Source organism: Lissotriton helveticus, chromosome 11 (genome assembly GCF_964261635.1).
Source record: "Lissotriton helveticus chromosome 11, aLisHel1.1, whole genome shotgun sequence".
In the NCBI taxonomy this organism is placed as follows: Eukaryota; Metazoa; Chordata; class Amphibia; order Caudata; family Salamandridae; genus Lissotriton; species Lissotriton helveticus.
In genome coordinates, this window is record NC_136072.1 from 1,082,651,216 (window position 1) to 1,082,674,854 (window position 23,639).

The window sequence follows — 23,639 nt, forward strand, 5'->3', positions numbered from 1 at the left end:
CCATTGAAATCCGCAAGAAATGCCAACCAAATGCGCATGTCCTGGCGAACCTCTGCCGAGAGCCTCGTGCGGTGATGGCCCTCCTTCAGGCCGACCATGGCTTGTGCAATCGAGCGGGAAAAGGGGCGGGCCATCGGCATTACTCTCAGGGCAAAATTCAACTGGCCCACCACTTGTTGTAATTGATGCAGTTTTACTTTAGTCTCACTGATACATGTTTCAAGGGATGCCCTGAATTTCAAAACCTTATCTCTTGGTAGTCGAAAACAACCCTCTACCGAGTCGAGCTCGATCCCCAGAAACTCGAGGGAAGTCGAGGGACCCACGGTCTTACCTGGCGCCAATGGCACACCAAATTGGTTCATCAAGACACAAAATTCATTTAAAGCCTGTCCACATTCTGGATCCCCGGTTGCCCCCAAGAACAAAAAATCATCGAGATAATGCATAACATGTTGAAAACCCGTCTTCTTTGTGAAGACCCATTGCAAAAAACAACTGAACATTTCAAAATAGGCACAAGATATAGAACATCCCATTGGCATACATCTGTCCATGTAATAGCGACCCTGAAACCTAAAACCAAGGAGACGCTGATCGTCTGGGTGTACCGGGAGCAACTGGAACGCTGACTCGATATCTGATTTTGCCATCAGCGCCCCGGGCCCCAGGCGATGCAACATGGCGACGGCCTCATCGAAAGATGCGTACCGCACCGAACATACTTCCGGGTCTATCGCATCATTCACGGAAAGACCCCGTGGGGCTGACAAGTTATGTATCAGCCGAAACTCACCCGGGTCCTTCTTGGGGACCACCCCTAGAGGGGAACAAACAAAATTATCAACCGGTGGCAAGTCAAATGGACCGGCGACACGACCTCGAGTCACCTCCTTCCCAATCTTTGCCTGTACCACAGCCGAATGCTGTAGGACCGATAGTTGATTCGTACAGTTAGCTACACCCTGAAAATCCCCCACTGGGATGCGGAAACCATATGAAAACCCGTTCCGCAACACCCCAGCGGAAGCATGATCCGGGTATTCACTGAGCCAAGGAATCATTGCCATGGTATCAATCGGAGTAGGTAAAGTCGCCCCTCGGACTATTTCAGACCTGTTTGGCGCTTCCCTTACCACCGTTATCACCCGTTTTGGCTCTGCACATGGACTCAGGATCGGATGGCTGCCCACACCCCCCACATTCATGTCTGAACTTGCACGACCCCTGGGGCCTCGTACATTTACCTCTGTTAAAATTCCAACAGATTCCCCTTTTACCTGCGTTGCCACTCGTCTTCGAGTGGTACTCGCTACCTGCACCCGTCCGAAAGGGTGTCCCAGAGTATTGGCGGGAAGATTCACCCCCGCTACTCCCTGACAATGGTACTTTTAACATTCCAGTACTCTCCATTTTTTGCCATGACACGGAGTCGTAACAATCCCAAGTCAAAACTGGGTCATGTTCCTTAGCTTTTCTAAAAATATTGTCATAGCAGAACCACTGATTGCCCCCATATGCTACGGAGTACTCCATGATACGCGATTGATAAATAGGCAACTCGGTCAGCAACTCGGGCCTGCGCTCACCCATGATGGAGGTAAAAATGCCCCACGCTCTGCCCCAAGTACCAATGTTTTCGTCAACCTTAAAGGCGGCCATTTTTGCACGCCAAACACTCGGATGCATGAGCTCCTTTTGGCTCTTAACATGCTCCATCTCGTAATGGTCGGTAAGCAAAGAAAAAATATTAACATACTTATTCGCCCAAATCTTTTCCTTAATTTCCAGTGGAACATGCTGAGCCACCTTCTCCCTTCGTGAAGGTACAGACCCTTCCCCCGCGATCGGCAATGGCCGCTTACCTGAACCAGAAGCTGCATTCGCCGCGGAAACTGGGCCCGTTGCATTTTCCGCCGCCGTAACTGGCGGGGTAACAGAAGCTGGTGTCTTCCCAGCCTCCCTAGATTCCCGCAGTTGTCTCATTACTGCCCGGGCGTCGTCAGCCGTGGTGCCCTCGTTTTCTTTTCCCAACCACGCTGCCAATTGTGCCGCTAACTCGGGAGGCATATCCTCCCTGGTCACGGGGGTGACCACCACGGGGATCGGATTCCCCCCCTTCGGCACCGGGGTTGGCTCCTCAAGTGGGGTATCAGGGACCGGAGTTTCACCCCCAAGCGTCCCCTTTCTGGACCTCTTGCCTCTCCCACCGGGGACTACTCCCGGCAAAGGCCGTTTCGGTCCTCCCTCCCCGTTCGTAGCCGCCATCTGCTTCTTCAAATCGGCTACCTCCTTCATGAGCATGCGGAGCATCTGATCGGTACTGACCCGCTGTCCGACTTTCTTAGGCATTCCCAGACGGATATCTGTAAGACAAAAAGAAAGATTACAACGCTCAAAATTGGCTCTTCGTTCCGTCTTGAGCTCACGTGCAGTGGGGAGGTGCAGCTTCAGAGCACAGGAACGAGAGGATGTTTTCTTGGCTTGTTGCTTCTTTTATCCGTCTTCGGGGCGGGCGTCAACCCGCCCCCGCCCGCCACCGAGGGCGTGGCCGAGTGCGTCAGTGTCTAGGACAACCCACTCCAGGGCGGAAAAAGGCGCGCCCCGGCTACGCCGCTTCGGGCATACCAGCCGAGACTCGCCTCCCGCCCAAGATGGCTTCCCGGGGGGATCGTGGTACTCCACCATACGTTCGGGGGGACCGAATGGTCGCCCCTTTCCACTAACCGCCCAGAAAGTTTTTTTCTGGGAGCGAAGGCATTTGTTATCAGTAGGAAAATGTGGAGAGGGTTCATACAGATTGTATGGAGTGTTTGAAACAGAACAAGAACTGACAAAGCTCTTGTTTTTGCCGTTTGACATTATGTAAAGTTTATTTCTAATGCTCTTTGTGGCACTGAGTAATTGATGTTACCCAGCTCTATGACAGGTGCGTAGCTTCTGTTGGTGCAGCAGGTGCAGTTGCACTGGCGCCCACAGACCTGCGGGACCCACTGAACCCTGATTATTGCGGTATTTTATATTCCAAACTTCAACAAGGGGGACTATTTTCTTCCTTGCTCTAGGGCCCATTTTTTCACCTGAGAGCCTTGAAAGACTGCATGGATCCTCTCTGATTTGAATTGATGACAATGAGGTCAGGCAGAGAGTTCTTGTGTGGCTGCATCAGCCCAACTGGGCTACCAGATCTGGCACATTTGTATGCTGCATGCAGACGGAGACACACAACATACACACAGCCATATATAGGGCAAGTATAAAAATCTGTATTGTGACGCAGCTGCGGCATAAATGTTGCGGTCCATTTACAATGTGACGCATCTAGGGAGATGTGTCACATTGTAAAGTCCCGCATCATATTATACCTGCGTCAGGTATAATGTATGCAGGGTGGGCGTTCCCACGCTAAAAGCCTTCTAGAACTGACGCACTGAAATCTACAAGATTTCACTACATCACTCTACGCCTTCACTGTGTCAAAATCCCTACGCCTGCACAGACCAGGCATAAGTTATGACTCAGGGCTTTTTGCGTCACTTTCATGAGCATTTCCAGCAATGCGTCACTTTTGTGCCAACAGATGCGTCAGAATTTCTGACGCATCTGTTAATTCTTGTGCCATGGAGTGCTGTATTGTAAATACAGCACATTCATCGTGGCACAAGGACATTCAGCACTGACTCAAGGAAACTTATGCATCCATGCAGTTGCGTCAGGTCCTTGTGAATCTTCCCCTAAAATGTTTTGAAAACCAGGAAACCAGTATATTGTACCTCCTGAAGCTAAAAATGAAATGCAGCAAATGCAACTATGTAGTGCCATGAAATGGCAGACGTGCATTATGGAATATGGAAAAATTGATCTATAATTTATTTTCCTTTAAATTGATTGCCGTTCCTTCTCTAGTAAACATTTGAAGACAGTGGGACCTATGAGGATGCTATTATGAATTTGTGCTTCTTATATTTTCCACAACCCATGGTTAGCAGCCTAGATCTCATCTTTGTGTGAAGGTATATCTGCCTGAGCATCAAATCCATAACTTGGGAGGGTGCTGCTTACCTGGACAGCTATTTAGCATACAATTTCCCATAATTCTCTGCGTGTGGCTATCGACGGTTTGGGGCAGACAGCTGATAGAAATTAGTAAAACAACACCATTATATGTCTTACATTGCCTATCAGAAGCAGTGGAGGAGTAGTTATGCATAAACAGATAACATCTTTTGAAAAGGAATCATGGGGCATATTATCAAGGGGGTTTATCTCCGCTTTTTTGGCTTTAAATGCCAAGAAAGCGGAGATAAAATTATCTCCCTATTACCTAGCTGTTGCTAACACCAGTTAGCGACAGCTAGTAGGAGATAGCGACCATCTTGGGTCCCACTTTGCATGTCAGTGATATTTATCACTAATGACATGCAAAGTGGGCGTGCCAAGATGTTAGCGACTGGAAACAGTCGCTAACATCACTATCTCCTATTACCAACTTTTGGAGATATTCGCGCTAAGCGCGAATGTCTCCAAAAGCTACCACCTGCCCAGAGCAGTTCTTAGCCATGTTATCCAATGGGAGGTGGATAACATGGCTAAGAGCATTAGCTCGGTAATGCATGAATATCGCGGACTTTTCAGCGATATTCATGCATTGCGGCTTATTTTTATCGCATTTGCGATAAACCTTGGTAATATCAAGGTTTATCTGCGATAAAAATTGCCGCAGCTCAGCGGTAAATTTTTGTCTCTAACCAAGCAATAGCGATAATTATCGCTATTGCTTGGTAATATGCCCCCATGTTCTTTGTAACATGAGGTACTAGGGCAAGTGTGCATGAAATTCACACTAAATTGTTTAGCTTTGCGCAGTGGCAGTATCGTAGCCAATGAGGTTTAACCGAGGCGCGATTATTGCTTATTGAAAACTTTACCCAATACCCCGTCATGGAGACTTGAAATATAGTCGAAATGGCAATTTTTGACAGTCTCTTCGGAGACTGGAGAATATGTAATTAAAAAATAAGATAGTTTATTTTGCAATGCAATTTACTTGCAGGTTTGTGATCTGTGACAAGGACAAAACGGTGACTCTATTTGGCTTCAGTTTACTCTTTACGTTCTCTTTTGTTTTCTCAGCTTTTTAAATACAGCAGTAATTTAGGGATTTATTTTCCTTGATGAGTTTTCGTTATTCTTTTATTTCTTCCCCTTTGTTCTCATCTTTGCTCCACGGATTCGCTTGGGTCAGTGATAGGCAGAGGACGGGCTTTGTTTCTGCTCTCTGAGGTGACTCGCAGTCCGGCGCAGGGCTGGGCTCTTCCGAGGTCTCATCTCCCATTCAAATGTGCACTAACCGCCCAGAAAGTTTTTTTCTGGGAGCGAAGGCATTTGTTATCAGTAGGAAAATGTGGAGAGGGTTCATACAGATTGTATGGAGTGTTTGAAACAGAACAAGAACTGACAAAGCTCTTGTTTTTGCCGTTTGACATTATGTAAAGTTTATTTCTAATGCTCTTTGTGGCACTGAGTAATTGATGTTACCCAGCTCTATGACAGGGGCGTAGCTTCTGTTGGTGCAGCAGGTGCAGTTGCACTGGCGCCCACAGACCTGCGGGACCCACTGAACCCTGATTATTGCGGTATTTTATATTTCAAACTTCAACAAGGGGGCCTATTTTCTTCCTTGCTCTAGGGCCCATTTTTTCACCTGAGAGCCTTGAAAGACTGCATGGATCCTCTCTGATTTGAATTGGTGACAATGAGGTCAGGCAAAGAGCTCTTGTGTGGCTGCATCAGCCGAACTGGGCTACCAGATCTGCCACATTTGTATGCTGCATGCAGACGGAGACACGCAACGTACACACAGCCATATATAGGGCAAGTATAAAAATCTGTATTGTGACGCAGCTGCGGCGTAAATGTTGCGGCCCATTTACAATGTGACGCATCTAGGGAGATGTGTCACATTGTAAAGTCCCGCATCATATTATACCTGCGTCAGGTATAATGTATGCAGGGTGGGCGTTCCCACGCTAAAAGCCTTCTAGAACTGACGCACTGAAATCTACAAGATTTCACTACATCACTCTACGCCTTCACTGTGTCAAAATCCCTACGCCTGCACAGACCAGGCATAAGTTATGACTCAGGGCTTTTTGCGTCACTTTCATGAGCATTTCCAGCAATGCGTCACTTTTGTGCCAACAGATGCGTCAGAATTTCTGACGCATCTGTTAATTCTTGCGCCATGGAGCGCTGTATTGTAAATACAGCACATTCATCGTGGCACAAGGACATTCAGCACTGACTCAAGGAAACTTATGCATCCATGCAGTTGCGTCAGGTCCTTGTGAATCTTCCCCTAAAATGTTTTGAAAACCAGGAAACCAGTATATTGTACCTCCTAAAGCTAAAAATGAAATGCAGCAAATGCAACTATGTAGTGCCATGAAATGGCAGACGTGCATTATGGAATATGGAAAAATGTATCTATAATTTATTTTCCTTTAAATTGATTGCCGTTCCTTCTCTAGTAAACATTTGAAGACAGTGGGACCTATGAGGATGCTATTATGAATTTGTGCTTCTTATATTTTCCACAACCCATGGTTAGCAGCCTAGATCTCATCTTTGTGTGAAGGTATATCTGCCTGAGCATCAAATCCATAACTTGGGAGGGTGCTGCTTACCTGGACAGCTATTTAGCATACAATTTCCCATAATTCTCTGCGTGTGGCTATCGACGGTTTGGGGCAGAGAGCTGATAGAAATTAGTAAAACAACACCATTATATGTCTTACATTGCCTATCAGAAGCAGTGGAGGAGTAGTTATGCATAAACAGATAACATCTTTTGAAAAGGAATCATGTTCTTTGTAACATGAGGTACTAGGGCAAGTGTGCATGAAATTCACACTAAATTGTTTAGCTTTGCGCAGTGGCAGTATCGTAGCCAATGAGGTTTAACCGAGGCGTGATTATTGCTTATTGAAAACTTTACCCAATACCCCATCATGGAGACTTGAAATATAGTCGAAATGGCAATTTTTGACAGTCTCTTCGGAGACTGGAGAATATGTAATTAAAAATAAGATAGTTTATTTTGCAATGCAATTAACTTGCAGGTTTGTGATCTGTGACAAGGACAAAACGGTGACCATATTTGGCTTCAGTTTACTCTTTACGTTTTCTTTTGTTTTCTCCGCTTTTTAAATACAGCAGTAATATAGGGATTTATTTTCCTTGATGAGTTTTCGTTATTCTTTTATTTCTTCCCCTTTGTTCTCATCTTTGCTCCACGGATTCGCTTGGGTCAGTGATGGGCAGAGGACGGGCTTTGTTTCTGCTCTCTGAGGTGACTCGCAGTCCGGCGCAGGGCTGGGCTCTTCCGAGGTCTCATCTCCCATTCAAATGTGCACTAACCGCCCAGAAAGTTTTTTTCTGGGAGCGAAGGCGTTTGTTATCAGTAGGAAAATGTGGAGAGGGTTCATACAGATTGTATGGAGTGTTTGAAACAGAACAAGAACTGACAAAGCTCTTGTTTTTGCCGTTTGACATTATGTAAAGTTTATTTCTAATGCTCTTTGTGGCACTGAGTAATTGATGTTACCCAGCTCTATGACAGGGGCGTAGCTTCTGTTGGTGCAGCAGGTGCAGTTGCACTGGCGCCCACAGACCTGCGGGACGCACTGAACCCTGATTATTGCGGTATTTTATAATCCAAACTTCAACAAGGGGGCCTATTTTCTTCCTTGCTCTAGGGCCCATTTTTTCACCTGAGAGCCTTGAAAGACTGCATGGATCCTCCCTGATTTGAATCGGTGACAATGAGGTCAGGCAAAGAGCTCTTGTGTGGCTGCATCAGCCCAACTGGGCTACCAGATCTGGCACATTTGTATGCTGCATGCAGACGGAGACACACAACGTACACACAGCCTTATATAGGGCAAGTATAAAAATCTGTATTGTGACGCAGCTGCGGCGTAAATGTTGCGGCCCATTTACAATGTGACGCATCTAGGGAGATGTGTCACATTGTAAAGTACCGCATCACATTATACCTGCGTCAGGTATAATGTATGCAGGGTGGGCGTTCCCACGCTAAAGGCCTTCTAGAACTGACGCACTGAAATCTAAAAGATTTCACTACATCACTCTACGCCTTCACTGTGTCAAAATCCCTACGCCTGCACAGACCAGGCATAAGTTATGACTCAGGGCTTTTTGCGTCACTTTCATGAGCATTTCCAGCATTGCGTCACTTTTGTGCCAACAGATGCGTCAGAATTTCTGACGCATCTGTTAATCCTTGCACCATGGAGCGCTGTATTGTAAATACAGCACATTCATCGTGGCACAAGGACATTCAGCACTGACTCAAGGAAACTTATGCATCCATGCAGTTGCGTCAGGTCCTTGTGAATCTTCCCCTAAAATGTTTTGAAAACCAGGAAACCAGTATATTGTACCTCCTAAAGCTAAAAATGAAATGCAGCAAATGCAACTATGTAGTGCCATGAAATGGCAGACGTGCATTATGGAATATGGAAAAATGTATCTATAATTTATTTTCCTTTAAATTGATTGCCGTTCCTTCTCTAGTAAACATTTGAAGACAGTGGGACCTATGAGAATGCTATTATGAATTTGTGCTTCTTATATTTTCCACAACCCATGGTTAGCAGCCTAGATCTCATCTTTGTGTGAAGGTATATCTGCCTGAGCATCAAATCCATAACTTGGGAGGGTGCTGCTTACCTGTACAGCTATTTAGCATACAATTTCCCATAATTCGCTGCCTGTGGCTATCGACGGTTTGAGGCAGAGAGCTGATAGAAATTAGTAAAACAACACCATTATATGTCTTATATTGCCTATCAGAAGCAGTGGAGGAGTAGTTATGCATAAACAGATAACATCTTTTGAAAAGGAATCATGGGGCATATTACCAACCAATAGAGATAATTTTTGTCTCTAACTTATTTAGAGACAAACATTATCGCCGCAAATCGGCGATTTTTATCGCAGATAAACCTTGCTATTAGCAAGGTTTATCGCAAATGCGATAAAAAACGGCCGCAATGCATGAATATCGCTGAAAAGTCAGCGATATTCATGCATTATCGAGCAAATGCTCTTAGCCATGTTATCCACCTCCCATTGGATAACATGGCTAAGAACTGCTCCTGGGCAAGTGTTAGCTTTTGGAGATATTCGCGCTTAGCGCGAATATCTCCAAAAGTTGGTAATAGGAGACAGCGATGTTAGCGACTGTTTTCAGTCGCTAACATCTTGGCACGCCCACTTTGCATGTCATTAGTGATAAATATCACTGACATGCAAAGCGGGGCCCAAGATGGTCACTATCTCCTATTAGCTGTCGCTAACTGGTGTTAGTGACAGCTTGGTAATAGGGAGATAATTTTATCTCCGCTTTCTTGGCTTTTAAAGCCAAAAAAGCGGAGATAAAGCCCCTTGATAATATGCCCCCATGTTCTTTGTAACATGAGGTACTAGGGCAAGTGTGCATGAAATTCACACTAAATTGTTTAGCTTTGCGCAGTGGCAGTATCGTAGCCAATGAGGTTTAACCGAGGCGCGATTATTGCTTATTGAAAACTTTACCCAATACCCCGTCATGGAGACTTGAAATATAGTCGAAATGGCAATTTTTGACAGTCTCTTCGGAGACTGGAGAATATGTAATTAAAAAATAAGATAGTTTATTTTGCAATGCAATTTACTTGCAGGTTTGTGATCTGTGACAAGGACAAAACGGTGACTCTATTTGGCTTCAGTTTACTCTTTACGTTCTCTTTTGTTTTCTCAGCTTTTTAAATACAGCAGTAATTTAGGGATTTATTTTCCTTGATGAGTTTTCGTTATTCTTTTATTTCTTCCCCTTTGTTCTCATCTTTGCTCCACGGATTCGCTTGGGTCAGTGATGGGCAGAGGACGGGCTTTGTTTCTGCTCTCTGAGGTGACTCGCAGTCCGGCGCAGGGCTGGGCTCTTCCGAGGTCTCATCTCCCATTCAAATGTGCACTAACCGCCCAGAAAGTTTTTTTCTGGGAGCGAAGTCATTTGTTATCAGTAGGAAAATGTGGAGAGGGTTCATACAGATTGTATGGAGTGTTTAAAACAGAACAAGAACTGACAAAGCTCTTGTTTTTGCCGTTTGACATTATGTAAAGTTTATTTCTAATGCTCTTTGTGGCACTGAGTAATTGATGTTACCCAGCTCTATGACAGGGGCGTAGCTTCTGTTGGTGCAGCAGGTGCAGTTGCACTGGCGCCCACAGACCTGCGGGACCCACTGAACCCTGATTATTGCGGTATTTTATATTCCAAACTTCAACAAGGGGGCCTATTTTCTTCCTTGCTCTAGGGCCCATTTTTTCACCTGAGAGCCTTGAAAGACTGCATGGATCCTCTCTGATTTGAATTGGTGACAATGAGGTCAGGCAAAGAGCTCTTGTGTGGCTGCATCAGCCCAACTGGGCTACCAGATCTGGCACATTTGTATGCTGCATGCAGACGGAGACACACAACGTACACACAGCCATATATAGGGCAAGTATAAAAATCTGTATTGTGACGCAGCTGCGGCATAAATGTTGCGGCCCATTTACAATGTGACGCATCTAGGGAGATGTGTCACATTGTAAAGTCCCGCATCATATTATACCTGCGTCAGGTATAATGTATGCAGGGTGGGCGTTCCCACGCTAAAAGCCTTCCAGAACTGACGCACTGAAATCTACAAGATTTCACTACATCACTCTACGCCTTCACTGTGTCAAAATCCCCACGCCTGCACAGACCAGGCATAAGTTATGACTCAGGGCTTTTTGCGTCACTTTCATGAGCATTTCCAGCAATGCGTCACTTTTGTGCCAACAGATGCGTCAGAATTTCTGACGCATCTGTTAATTCTTGCGCCATGGAGCGCTGTATTGTAAATACAGCACATTCATCGTGGCACAAGGACATTCAGCACTGACTAAAGGAAACTTATGCATCCATGCAGTTGCGTCAGGTCCTTGTGAATCTTCCCCTAAAATGTTTTGAAAACCAGGAAACCAGTATATTGTACCTCCTAAAGCTAAAAATGAAATGCAGCAAATGCAACTATGTAGTGCCATGAAATGGCAGACGTGCATTATGGAATATGGAAAAATGTATCTACAATTTATTTTCCTTTAAATTGATTGCCGTTCCTTCTCTAGTAAACATTTGAAGACAGTGGGACCTATGAGGATGCTATTATGAATTTGTGCTTCTTATATTTTCCACAACCCATGGTTAGCAGCCTAGATCTCATCTTTGTGTGAAGGTATATCTGCCTGAGCATCAAATCCATAACTTGGGAGGGTGCTGCTTACCTGTACAGCTATTTAGCATACAATTTCCCATAAGTCTCTGCGTGTGGCCATCGACGGTTTGGGGCAGAGAGCTGATAGAAATTAGTAAAACAACACCATTATATGTCTTACATTGCCTATCAGAAGCAGTGGAGGAGTAGTTATGCATAAACAGATAACATCTTTTGAAAATGAATCATGTTCTTTGTAACATGAGGTACTAGGGCAAGTGTGCATGAAATTCACACTAAATTGTTTAGCTTTGCGCAGTGGCAGTATCGTAGCCAATGAGGTTTAACCGAGGCGCGATTATTGCTTATTGAAAACTTTACCCAATACCCCGTCATGGAGACTTGAAATATAGTCGAAATGGCAATTTTTGACAGTCTCTTCGGAGACTGGAGAATATGTAATTAAAAAATAAGATAGTTTATTTTGCAATGCAATTTACTTGCAGGTTTGTGATCCGTGACAAGGACAAAACGGTGACTCTATTTGGCTTCAGTTTACTCTTTACGTTCTCTTTTGTTTTCTCAGCTTTTTAAATACAGCAGTAATTTAGGGATTTATTTTCCTTGATGAGTTTTCGTTATTCTTTTATTTCTTCCCCTTTGTTCTCATCTTTGCTCCACGGATTCGCTTGGGTCAGTGATGGGCAGAGGACGGGCTTTGTTTCTGCTCTCTGAGGTGACTCGCAGTCCGGCGCAGGGCTGGGCTCTTCCGAGGTCTCATCTCCCAATCAAATGTGCACTAACCGCCCAGAAAGTTTTTTTCTTGGAGCGAAGGCATTTGTTATCAGTAGGAAAATGTGGAGAGGGTTCATACAGATTGTATGGAGTGTTTGAAACAGAACAAGAACTGACAAAGCTCTTGTTTTTGCCGTTTGACATTATGTAAAGTTTATTTCTAATGCTCTTTGTGGCACTGAGTAATTGATGTTACCAAGCTCTATGACAGGGGCGTAGCTTCTGTTGGTGCAGCAGGTGCAGTTGGACTGGCGCCCACAGACCTGCGGGACCCACTGAACCCTGATTATTGCGGTATTTTATATTCCAAACTTCAACAAGGGGGCCTATTTTCTTCCTTGCTCTAGGGCCCATTTTTTCACCTGAGAGCCTTGAAAGACTGCATGGATCCTCTCTGATTTGAATTGGTGACAATGAGGTCAGGCAAAGAGCTCTTGTGTGGCTGCATCAGCCCAACTGGGCTACCAGATCTGGCACATTTGTATGCTGCATGCAGACGGAGACACACAACGTACACACAGCCATATATAGGGCAAGTATAAAAATCTGTATTGTGACGCAGCTGCGGCATAAATGTTGCGGCCCATTTACAATGTGACGCATCTAGGGAGATGTGTCACATTGTAAAGTCCCGCATCATATTATACCTGCGTCAGGTATAATGTATGCAGGGTGGGCGTTCCCACGCTAAAAGCCTTCTAGAACTGACGCACTGAAATCTACAAGATTTCACTACATCACTCTACGCCTTCACTGTGTCAAAATCCCTACGCCTGCACAGACCAGGCATAAGTTATGACTCAGGGCTTTTTGCGTCACTTTCATGAGCATTTCCAGCAATGCGTCACTTTTGTGCCAACAGATGCGTCAGAATTTCTGACGCATCTGTTAATTCTTGCGCCATGGAGCGCTGTATTGTAAATACAGCACATTCATCGTGGCACAAGGACATTCAGCACTGACTCAAGGAAACTTATGCATCCATGCAGTTGCGTCAGGTCCTTGTGAATATTCCCCTAAAATGTTTTGAAAACCAGGAAACAAGTATATTGTACCTCCTAAAGCTAAAAATGAAATGCAGCAAATGCAACTATGTAGTGCCATGAAATGGCAGACGTGCATTATGGAATATGGAAAAATGTATCTATAATTTATTTTCCTTTAAATTGATTGCCGTTCCTTCTCTAGTAAACATTTGAAGACAGTGGGACCTATGAGGATGCTATTATGAATTTGTGCTTCTTATATTTTCCACAACCCATAGTTAGCAGCCTAGATCTCATCTTTGTGTGAAGGTATATCTGCCTGAGCATCAAATCCATAACTTGGGAGGGTGCTGCTTACCTGTACAGCTATTTAGCATACAATTTCCCATAATTCTCTGCGTGTGGCTATCGACGCTTTTGGGGCAGAGAGCTGATAGAACTTAGTAAAACAACACCATTATATGTCTTACATTGCCTATCAGAAGCAGTGGAGGAGTAGTTATGCATAAACAGATAACATCCTTTGAAAAGGAATCATGTTCTTTGTAACATGAGGTACTAGGGCAAGTGTGCATGAAATTCACACTAAATTGTTTAGCTTTGCGCAGTGGCAGGATCATAGCCAATGAGGTTTAACTGAGGCGCGATTATTGCCTTTTGAAAACTTTACCCAATACCCCGTCATGGAGACTTAAAATATAGTCGAAATGGCAATTTTTGACAGTCTCTTCGGTGACTGGAGAGTATGTAATTAAAAAATAAGATATTTTATTTTGCAATGCAATTTACTTGCAGGTTTGTGATCTGTGACAAGGACAAAACGGTGACTCTATTTGGCTTCAGTTTACTCTTTACGTTCTCTTTTGTTTTCTCAGCTTTTTAAATACAGCAGTAATTTAGGGATTTATTTTCCTTGATGAGTGTTCGTTATTCTTTTATTTCTTCCCCTTTGTTCTCATCTTTGCTCCACGGATTCCCTTGGGTCAGTGATGGGCAGAGGACAGGCTTTGTTTCTGCTCTCTGAGGTGACTCGCAGTCCGGCGCAGGGCTGGGCTCTTCCGAGGTCTCATCTCCCATTCAAATGTGCACTAACTGCCCAGAAAGTTTTTTTCTGGGAGCGAAGGCATTTGTTATCAGTAGGAAAATGTGGAGAGGGTTCATACAGATTGTATGGTGTGTTTGAAACAGAACAAGAACTGACAAAGCTCTTGTTTTTGCCGTTTGACATTATGTAAAGTTTATTTCTAATGCTCTTTGTGGCACTGAGTAATTGATGTTACCCAGCTCTATGACAGGGGCGTAGCTTCTGTTGGTGCAGCAGGTGCAGTTGCACTGGCGCCCACAGACCTGCGGGACCCACTGAACCCTGATTATTGCGGTATTTTATATTCCAAACTTCAACAAGGGGGCCTATTTTCTTCCTTGCTCAAGGGCCCATTTTTTCACCTGAGAGCCTTGAAAGACTGCATGGATCCTCTCTGATTTGAATTGGTGACAATGAGGTCAGGCAAAGAGCTCTTGTGTGACTGCATCAGCCCAACTGGGCTCCCAGATCTGGCACATTTGTATGCTGCATGCAGACGGAGCCACACAACGTACACACAGCCATATATAGGGCAAGTATAAAAATCTGTATTGTGACGCAGCTGCGGCATAAATGTTGCGGCCCATTTACAATGTGACGCATCTAGGGAGATGTGTCACATTGTAAAGTCCCGCATCATATTTTACCTGCGTCAGGTATAATGTATGCAGGGTGGGCGTTCCCACGCTAAAAGCCTTCTAGAACTGACGCACTGAAATCTACAAGATTTCACTACATCACTCTACGCCTTCACTGTGTCAAAATCCCTACGCCTGCACAGACCAGGCATAAGTTATGACTCAGGGCTTTTTGCGTCACTTTCATGAGCATTTCCAGCAATGCGTCACTTTTGTGCCAACAGATGCATCAGAATTTCTGACGCATCTGTTAATTCTTGCGCCATGGAGCGCTGTATTGTAAATACAGCACATTCATCGTGGCACAAGGACATTCAGCACTGACTCAAGGAAACTTATGCATCCATGCAGTTGCGTCAGGTCCTTGTGAATATTCCCCTAAAATGTTTTGAAAACCAGGAAACCAGTATATTGTACCTCCTAAAGCTAAAAATGAAATGCAGCAATTGCAACTATGTAGTGCCATGAAATGGCAGACGTGCATTATGGAATATGGAAAAATGTATCTATAATTTATTTTCCTTTAAATTGATTGCCGTTCCTTCTCTAGTAAACATTTGAAGACAGTGGGACCTATGAGGATGCTATTATGAATTTGTGCTTCTTATATTTTCCACAACCCATGGTTAGCAGCCTAGATCTCATCTTTGTGTGAAGGTATATCTGCCTGAGCATCAAATCCATAACTTGGGAGGGTGCTGCTTACCTGGACAGCTATTTAGCATACAATTTCCCATAATTCTCTGCGTGTGGCTATCGACGGTTTGGGGCAGAGAGCTGATAGAAATTAGTAAAACAACACCATTATATGTCTTACATTGCCTATCAGAAGCAGTGGAGTAGTAGTTATGCATAAACAGATAACATCTTTTGAAAAGGAATCATGGGGCATATTATCAAGGGGGTTTATCTCCGCTTTTTTGGCTTTAAATGCCAAGAAAGCGGAGATAAAATTATCTCCCTATTACCTAGCTGTTGCTAACACCAGTTAGCGACAGCTAGTAGGAGATAGCGACCATCTTGGGTCCCACTTTGCATGTCAGTGATATTTATCACTAATGACATGCAAAGTGGGCGTGCCAAGATGTTAGCGACTGGAAACAGTCGCTAACATCACTATCTCCTATTACCAACTTTTGGAGATATTCGCGCTAAGCGCGAATGTCTCCAAAAGCTACCACCTGCCCAGAGCAGTTCTTAGCCATGTTATCCAATGGGAGGTGGATAACATGGCTAAGAGCATTAGCTCGGTAATGCATGAATATCGCTGACTTTTCAGCGATATTCATGCATTGCGGCTGATTTTTATCGCATTTGCGATAAACCTTGGTAATATCAAGGTTTATCTGCGATAAAAATCGCCGCAGCTCAGCGGTAAATTTTTGTCTCTAACCAAGCAATAGCGATAATTATCGCTATTGCTTGGTAATATGCCCCCATGTTCTTTGTAACATGAGGTACTAGGGCAAGTGTGCATGAAATTCACACTAAATTGTTTAGCTTTGCGCAGTGGCAGTATCGTAGCCAATGAGGTTTAACCGAGGCGCGATTATTGCTTATTGAAAACTTTACCCAATACCCCGTCATGGAGACTTGAAATATAGTCGAAATGGCTATTTTTGACAGTCTCTTCGGAGACTGGAGAATATGTAATTAAAAAATAAGATAGTTTATTTTGCAATGCAATTTACTTGCAGGTTTGTGATCTGTGACAAGGACAAAACGGTGACTCTATTTGGCTTCAGTTTACTCTTTACGTTCTCTTTTGTTTTCTCAGCTTTTTAAATACAGCAGTAATTTAGGGATTTATTTTCCTTGATGAGTTTTCGTTATTCTTTTATTTCTTCCCCTTTGTTCTCATCTTTGCTCCACGGATTCGCTTGGGTCAGTGATGGGCAGAGGACAGGCTTTGGTTCTGCTCTCTGAGGTGACTCGCAGTCCGGCGCAGGGCTGGGCTCTTCCGAGGTCTCATCTCCCATTCAAATGTGCACTAACCGCCCAGAAAGTTTTTTTCTGGGAACGAAGGCGTTTGTTATCAGTAGGAAAATGTGGAGAGGGTTCATACAGATTGTATGGAGTGTTTGAAACAGAACAAGAACTGACAAAGCTCTTGTTTTTGCCGTTTGACATTATGTAAAGTTTATTTCTAATGCTCTTTGTGGCACTGAGTAATTGATGTTACCCCGCTCTATGACAGGGGGGTAGCTTCTGTTGGTGCAGCAGGTGCAGTTGCACTGGCGCCCACAGACCTGCGGGACGCACTGAACCCTGATTATTGCGGTATTTTATAATCCAAACTTCAACAAGGGGGCCTATTTTCTTCCTTGCTTTAGGGCCCATTTTTTCACCTGAGAGCCTTGAAAGACTGCATGGATCCTCCCTGATTTGAATCGGTGACAATGAGGTCAGGCAAAGAGCTCTTGCATGGCTGCATCAGCCCAACTGGGCTACCAGATCTGGCACATTTGTATGCTGCATGCAGACGGAGACACACAACGTACACACAGCCTTATATAGGGCAAGTATAAAAATCTGTATTGTGACGCAGCTGCGGCGTAAATGTTGCGGCCCATTTACAATGTGACGCATCTAGGGAGATGTGTCACATTGTAAAGTCCCGCATCACATTATACCTGCGTCAGGTATAATGTATGCAGAGTGGGCGTTCCCACGCTAAAGGCCTTCTAGAACTGACGCACTGAAATCTACAAGATTTCACTACATCACTCTACGCCTTCACTGTGTCAAAATCCCTACGCCTGCACAGACCAGGCATAAGTTATGACTCAGGGCTTTTTGCGTCACTTTCATGAGCATTTCCAGCAATGCGTCACTTTTGTGCCAACAGATGCGTCAGAATTTCTGACGCATCTGTTAATCCTTGCGCCATGGAGCGCTGTATTGTAAATACAGCACATTCATCGTGGCACAAGGACATTCAGCACTGACTCAAGGAAACTTATGCATCCATGCAGTTGCGTCAGGTCCTTGTGAATCTTCCCCTAAAATGTTTTGAAAACCAGGAAACCAGTATATTGTACCTCCTAAAGCTAAAAATGAAATGCAGCAAATGCAACTATGTAGTGCCATGAAATGGCAGACGTGCATTATGGAATATGGAAAAATGTATCTATAATTTATTTTCCTTTAAATTGATTGCCGTTCCTTCTCTAGTAAACATTTGAAGACAGTGGGACCTATGAGAATGCTATTATGAATTTGTGCTTCTTATATTTTCCACAACCCATGGTTCGCTGCCTAGATCTCATCTTTGTGTGAAGGTATATCTGCCTGAGCATCAAATCCATAACTTGGGAGGGTGCTGCTTACCTGTACAGCTATTTAGCATACAATTTCCCATAATTCGCTGCCTGTGGCTATCGACGGTTTGAGGCAGAGAGCTGATAGAAATTAGTAAAACAACACCATTATATGTCTTATATTGCCTATCAGAAGCAGTGGAGGAGTAGTTATGCATAAACAGATAACATCTTTTGAAAAGGAATCATGTTCTTTGTAACATGAGGTACTAGGGCAAGTGTGCATGAAATTCACACTAAATTGTTTAGCTTTGCGCAGTGGCAGTATCGTAGCCAATGAGGTTTAACCGAGGCGCGATTATTGCTTATTGAAAACTTTACCCAATACCCCGTCATGGAGACTTGAAATATAGTCGAAATGGCAATTTTTGACAGTCTCTTCGGAGACTGGAGAATATGTAATTAAAAAATTAGATAGTTTATTTTGCAATGCAATTTACTTGCAGGTTTGTGATCTGTGACAAGGACAAAACGGTGACTCTATTTGGCTTCAGTTTACTCTTTACGTTCTCTTTTGTTTTCTCAGCTTTTTAAATACAGCAGTAATTTAGGGATTTATTTTCCTTGATGAGTTTTCGTTATTCTTTTATTTCTTCCCCTTTGTTCTCATCTTTGCTCCACGGATTCGCTTGGGTCAGTGATGGGCAGAGGACGGGCTTTGTTTCTGCTCTCTGAGGTGACTCGCAGTCCGGCGCAGGGCTGGGCTCTTCCGAGGTCTCATCTCCCATTCAAATGTGCACTAACCGCCCAGAAAGTTTTTTTCTGGGAGCGAAGGCATTTGTTATCAGTAGGAAAATGTGGAGAGGGTTCATACAGATTGTATGGAGTGTTTGAAACAGAACAAGAACTGACAAAGCTCTTGTTTTTGCCGTTTGACATTATGTAAATTTTATTTCTAATGCTCTTTGTGGCACTGAGTAATTGATGTTACCCAGCTCTATGACAGGGGCGTAGCTTCTGTTGGTGCAGCAGGTGCAGTTGCACTGGCGCCCACAGACCTGCGGGACCCACTGAACCCTGATTATTGCGGTATTTTATAATCCAAACTTCAACAAGGGGGCCTATTTTCTTCCTTGCTCTAGGGCCCATTTTTTCACCTGAGAGCCTTGAAAGACTGCATGGATCCTCTCTGATTTGAATTGGTGACAATGAGGTCAGGCAAAGAGCTCTTGTGTGGCTGCATCAGCCCAACTGGGCTACCATATCTGGCACATTTGTATGCTGCATGCAGACGGAGACACACAACGTACACACAGCCATATATAGGGCAAGTATAAAAATCTGGATTGTGACGCAGCTGCGGCATAAATGTTGCGGCCCATTTACAATGTGACGCATCTAGGGAGATGTGTCACATTGTAAAGTCCTGCATCATATTATACCTGCATCAGGTATAATGTATGCAGGGTGGGCGTTCCCACGCTAAAAGCCTTCTAGAACTGACGCACTGAAATCTACAAGATTTCACTACATCACTCTACGCCTTCACTGTGTCAAAATCCCTACGCCTGCACAGACCAGGCATAAGTTATGACTCAGGGCTTTTTGCGTCACTTTCATGAGCATTTCCAGCAATGCGTCACTTTTGTGCCAACAGATGCGTCAGAATTTCTGACGCATCTTTTAATTCTTGCGCCATGGAGCGCTGTATTGTAAATACAGCACATTCATCGTGGCACAAGGACATTCAGCACTGACTCAAGGAAACTTATGCATCCATGCAGTTGCGTCAGGTCCTTGTGAATATTCCCCTAAAATGTTTTGAAAACCAGGAAACAAGTATATTGTACCTCCTAAAGCTAAAAATGAAATGCAGTAAATGCAACTATGTAGTGCCATGAAATGGCAGACGTGCATTATGGAATATGGAAAAATGTATCTATAATTTATTTTCCTTTAAATTGATTGCCGTTCCTTCTCTAGTAAACATTTGAAGACAGTGGGACCTATGAGGATGCTATTATGAATTTGTGCTTCTTATATTTTCCACAACCCATGGTTAGCAGCCTAGATCTCATCTTTGTGTGAAGGTATATCTGCCTGAGCATCAAATCCATAACTTGGGAGGGTGCTGCTTACCTGTACAACTATTTAGCATACAATTTCCCATAATTCTCTGCGTGTGGCTATCGACGCTTTTGGGGCAGAGAGCTGATAGAACTTAGTAAAACAACACCATTATATGTCTTACATTGCCTATCAGAAGCAGTGGAGGAGTAGTTATGCATAAACAGATAACATATTTTGAAAAGGAATCATGTTCTTTGTAACATGAGGTACTAGGGCAAGTGTGCATGAAATTCACACTAAATTGTTTAGTTTTGCGCAGTGGCAGTATCGTAGCCAATGAGGTTTAACCGAGGCGCGATTATTGCTTATTGAAAACTTTACCCAATACCCCGTCATGGAGACTTGAAATATAGTTGAAATGGCAATTTTTGACAGTCTCTTCGGTGACTGGAGAGTATGTAATTAAAAAATAAGATAGTTTATTTTGCAATGCAATTTACTTGCAGGTTTGTGATCTGTGACAAGGACAAAACGGTGACTCTATTTGGCTTCAGTTTACTCTTTACGTTCTCTTTTGTTTTCTCAGCTTTTTAAATACAGCAGTAATTTAGGGATTTATTTTCCTTGATGAGTTTTCGTTATTCTTTTATTTCTTCCCCTTTGTTCTCATCTTTGCTCCACGGATTCGCTTGGGTCAGTGATGGGCAGAGGACGGGCTTTGTTTCTGCTCTCTGAGGTGACTCGCAGTCCTGCGCAGGGCTGGGCTATTCCGAGGTCTCATCTCCCATTCAAATGTGCACTAACCGCCCAGAAAGTTTTTTTCTGGGAGCGAAGGCATTTGTTATCAGTAGGAAAATGTGGAGAGGGTTCATACAGATTGTATGGAGTGTTTGAAACAGAACAAGAACTGACAAAGCTCTTGTTTTTGACGTTTGACATTATGTAAAGTTTATTTCTAATGCTCTTTGTGGCACTGAGTAATTGATGTTACCCAGCTCTATGACAGGGGCGTAGCTTCTGTTGGTGCAGCAGGTGCAGTTGCACTGGCGCCCACAGACCTGCGGGACCCACTGAACCCTGATTATTGCGGTATTTTATATTCCAAACTTCAACAAGGGGGCCTATTTTCTTCCTTGCTCTAGGGCCCATTTTTTCACCTGAGAGCCTTGAAAGACTGCATGGATCCTCTCTGATTTGAATTGGTGACAATGAGGTCAGGCAGAGAGCTCTTGTGTGGCTGCATCAGCCCAACTGGGCTACCAGATCTGGCACATTTGTATGCTGCATGCAGACGGAGACACACAACGTACACACAGCCATATATAGGGCAAGTATAAAAATCTGTATTGTGACGCAGCTGCGGCATAAATGTTGCGGCCCATTTACAATGTGACGCATCTAGGGAGATGTGTCACATTGTAAAGTCCCGCATCATATTATACCTGCGTCAGGTATAATGTTTGCAGGGTGGGCGTTCCCACGCTAAAAGCCTTCTAGAACTGACGCACTGAAATCTACAAGATTTCACTACATCACTCTACGCCTTCACTGTGTCAAAATCCCTACGCCTGCACAGACCAGGCATAAGTTATGACTCAGGGCTTTTTGCGTCACTTTCATGAGCATTTCCAGCAATGCGTCACTTTTGTGCCAACAGATGCGTCAGAATTTCTGACGCATCTGTTAATTCTTGCGCCATGGAGCGCTGTATTGTAAATACAGCACATTCATCGTGGCACAAGGACATTCAGCACTGACTCAAGGAAACTTATGCATCCATGCAGTTGGGTCAGGTCCTTGTGAATCTTTCCCTAAAATGTTTTGAAAACCAGGAAACCAGTATATTGTACCTCCTGAAGCTCAAAATGAAATGCAGCAAATGCAACTATGTAGTGCCATGAAATGGCAGACGTGCATTATGGAATATGGAAAAATGTATCTATAATTTATTTTCCTTTAAATTGATTGCCGTTCCTTCTCTAGTAAACATTTGAAGAGAGTGAGACCTATGAGGATGCTATTATGAATTTGTGCTTCTTATATTTTCCACAACCCATGGTTAGCAGCCTAGATCTCATCTTTGTGTGAAGGTATATCTGCCTGAGCATCAAATCCATAACTTGGGAGGGTGCTGCTTACCTGGACAGCTATTTAGCATACAATTTCCCATAATTCTCTGCATGTGGCTATCGACGGTTTGGGGCAGAGAGCTGATAGAAATTAGTAAAACAACACCATTATATGTCTTACATTGCCTATCAGAAGCAGTGGAGGAGTAGTTATGCATAAACAGATAACATCTTTTGAAAAGGAATCATGGGGCATATTATCAAGGGGGTTTATCTCCGCTTTTTTGGCTTTAAAAGCCAAGAAAGCGGAGATAAAATTATCTCCCTATTACCTAGCTGTCGCTAACACCAGTTAGCGACAGCTAGTAGGAGATAGCGACCATCTTGGGCCCCACTTTGCATGTCAGTGATATTTATCACTAATGATATGCAAAGTGGGCGTGCCAAGATGTTAGCGACTGGAAACAGTCGCTAACATCGCTATCTCCTATTACCAACTTTTGGAGATATTCGCGCTAAGCGCGAATATCTCCAAAATCTAACACCTGCTCTGAGCAGTTCTTAGCCATTTTATCCAATGGGAGGTGGATAATATGGCTAAGAGCATTAGCTCGGTAATGCATGAATATCGCGGATTTTTCAGCGATATTCATGCATTGCGGCCGTTTTTTATCGCATTTGCGATAAACCTTGGTAATACCAAGGTTTATTTGCGGTAAAAATCGCCGCAGCTCAGCGGTAAAATTTTCTCTCTAACCAAGCAATAGCGATAATTATCGCTATTGCTTGGTAATATGACCCCATGTTCTTTGTAACATGAGGTACTAGGGCAAGTGTGCATGAAATTCACACTAAATTGTTTAGCTTTGCGCAGTGGGAGTATCGTAGCCAATGAGGTTTAACCGAGGCGCGATTATTACTTATTGAAAACTTTACCCATACCCCGTCATGGAGACTTGAAATATAGTTGAAATGGCAATTTTTGACTGTCTCTTCGGAGACTGGAGAATATGTAATTAAAAAATAAGATAGTTTATTTTGCAATGCAATTTACTTGCAGGTTTGTGATCTGTGACAAGGACAAAACGGTGACTCTATTTGGCTTCAGTTTACTCTTTACGGGGTATATTATCAAGGGGTTTTATCTCCGCTTTTTTGGCTTTAAAAGCCAAGAAAGCGGAGATAAAATTATCTCCCTATTACCAAGCTGTCGCTAACACCAGTTAGCGACAGCTAATAGGAGATAGCGACCATCATGGGCCCCACTTTGCATGTCAGTGATATTTATCACTAATGATATGCAAAGTGGGCGTGCAAAGATGTTAGCGACTGGAAACAGTCGCTAACATCGCTATCTCCTATTACCAACTTTTGGAGATATTTGCGCTAAGGGCGAATATCTCCAAAAGCTAACACCTGCCCTGAGAA

General features: G+C 43.8%; 9 non-coding genes across 9 annotated transcripts; all 9 read left to right on the forward strand.

Annotated features, from left to right (window-relative positions):
* The first annotated feature begins 4,854 nt into the window (after window positions 1-4,854).
* On the forward strand, window positions 4,855-4,994 carry LOC144793647 (U4 spliceosomal RNA). Its single transcript, XR_013603126.1, has one exon. It is a non-coding gene; the product is annotated as a U4 spliceosomal RNA (small nuclear RNA).
* Window positions 4,995-6,923: 1,929 nt separating this feature from the next.
* Window positions 6,924-7,063, forward strand: LOC144793929 (U4 spliceosomal RNA). Its single transcript, XR_013603378.1, has one exon. It is a non-coding gene; the product is annotated as a U4 spliceosomal RNA (small nuclear RNA).
* Window positions 7,064-9,547: 2,484 nt separating this feature from the next.
* LOC144793648 (U4 spliceosomal RNA) lies at window positions 9,548-9,687 on the forward strand. The gene has a single exon (XR_013603127.1). It is a non-coding gene; the product is annotated as a U4 spliceosomal RNA (small nuclear RNA).
* A 1,929-nt stretch (window positions 9,688-11,616) lies between these two features.
* On the forward strand, window positions 11,617-11,756 carry LOC144793649 (U4 spliceosomal RNA). Its single transcript, XR_013603128.1, has one exon. It is a non-coding gene; the product is annotated as a U4 spliceosomal RNA (small nuclear RNA).
* Window positions 11,757-13,686: 1,930 nt separating this feature from the next.
* Window positions 13,687-13,826, forward strand: LOC144793124 (U4 spliceosomal RNA). Its single transcript, XR_013602785.1, has one exon. It is a non-coding gene; the product is annotated as a U4 spliceosomal RNA (small nuclear RNA).
* Window positions 13,827-16,310: 2,484 nt separating this feature from the next.
* LOC144793773 (U4 spliceosomal RNA) lies at window positions 16,311-16,450 on the forward strand. Its single transcript, XR_013603241.1, has one exon. It is a non-coding gene; the product is annotated as a U4 spliceosomal RNA (small nuclear RNA).
* A 1,929-nt stretch (window positions 16,451-18,379) lies between these two features.
* Window positions 18,380-18,519, forward strand: LOC144793650 (U4 spliceosomal RNA). The gene has a single exon (XR_013603129.1). It is a non-coding gene; the product is annotated as a U4 spliceosomal RNA (small nuclear RNA).
* A 1,930-nt stretch (window positions 18,520-20,449) lies between these two features.
* Window positions 20,450-20,589, forward strand: LOC144793940 (U4 spliceosomal RNA). The gene has a single exon (XR_013603388.1). It is a non-coding gene; the product is annotated as a U4 spliceosomal RNA (small nuclear RNA).
* A 2,484-nt stretch (window positions 20,590-23,073) lies between these two features.
* Window positions 23,074-23,212, forward strand: LOC144793063 (U4 spliceosomal RNA). The gene has a single exon (XR_013602732.1). It is a non-coding gene; the product is annotated as a U4 spliceosomal RNA (small nuclear RNA).
* Window positions 23,213-23,639: the final 427 nt, after the last annotated feature.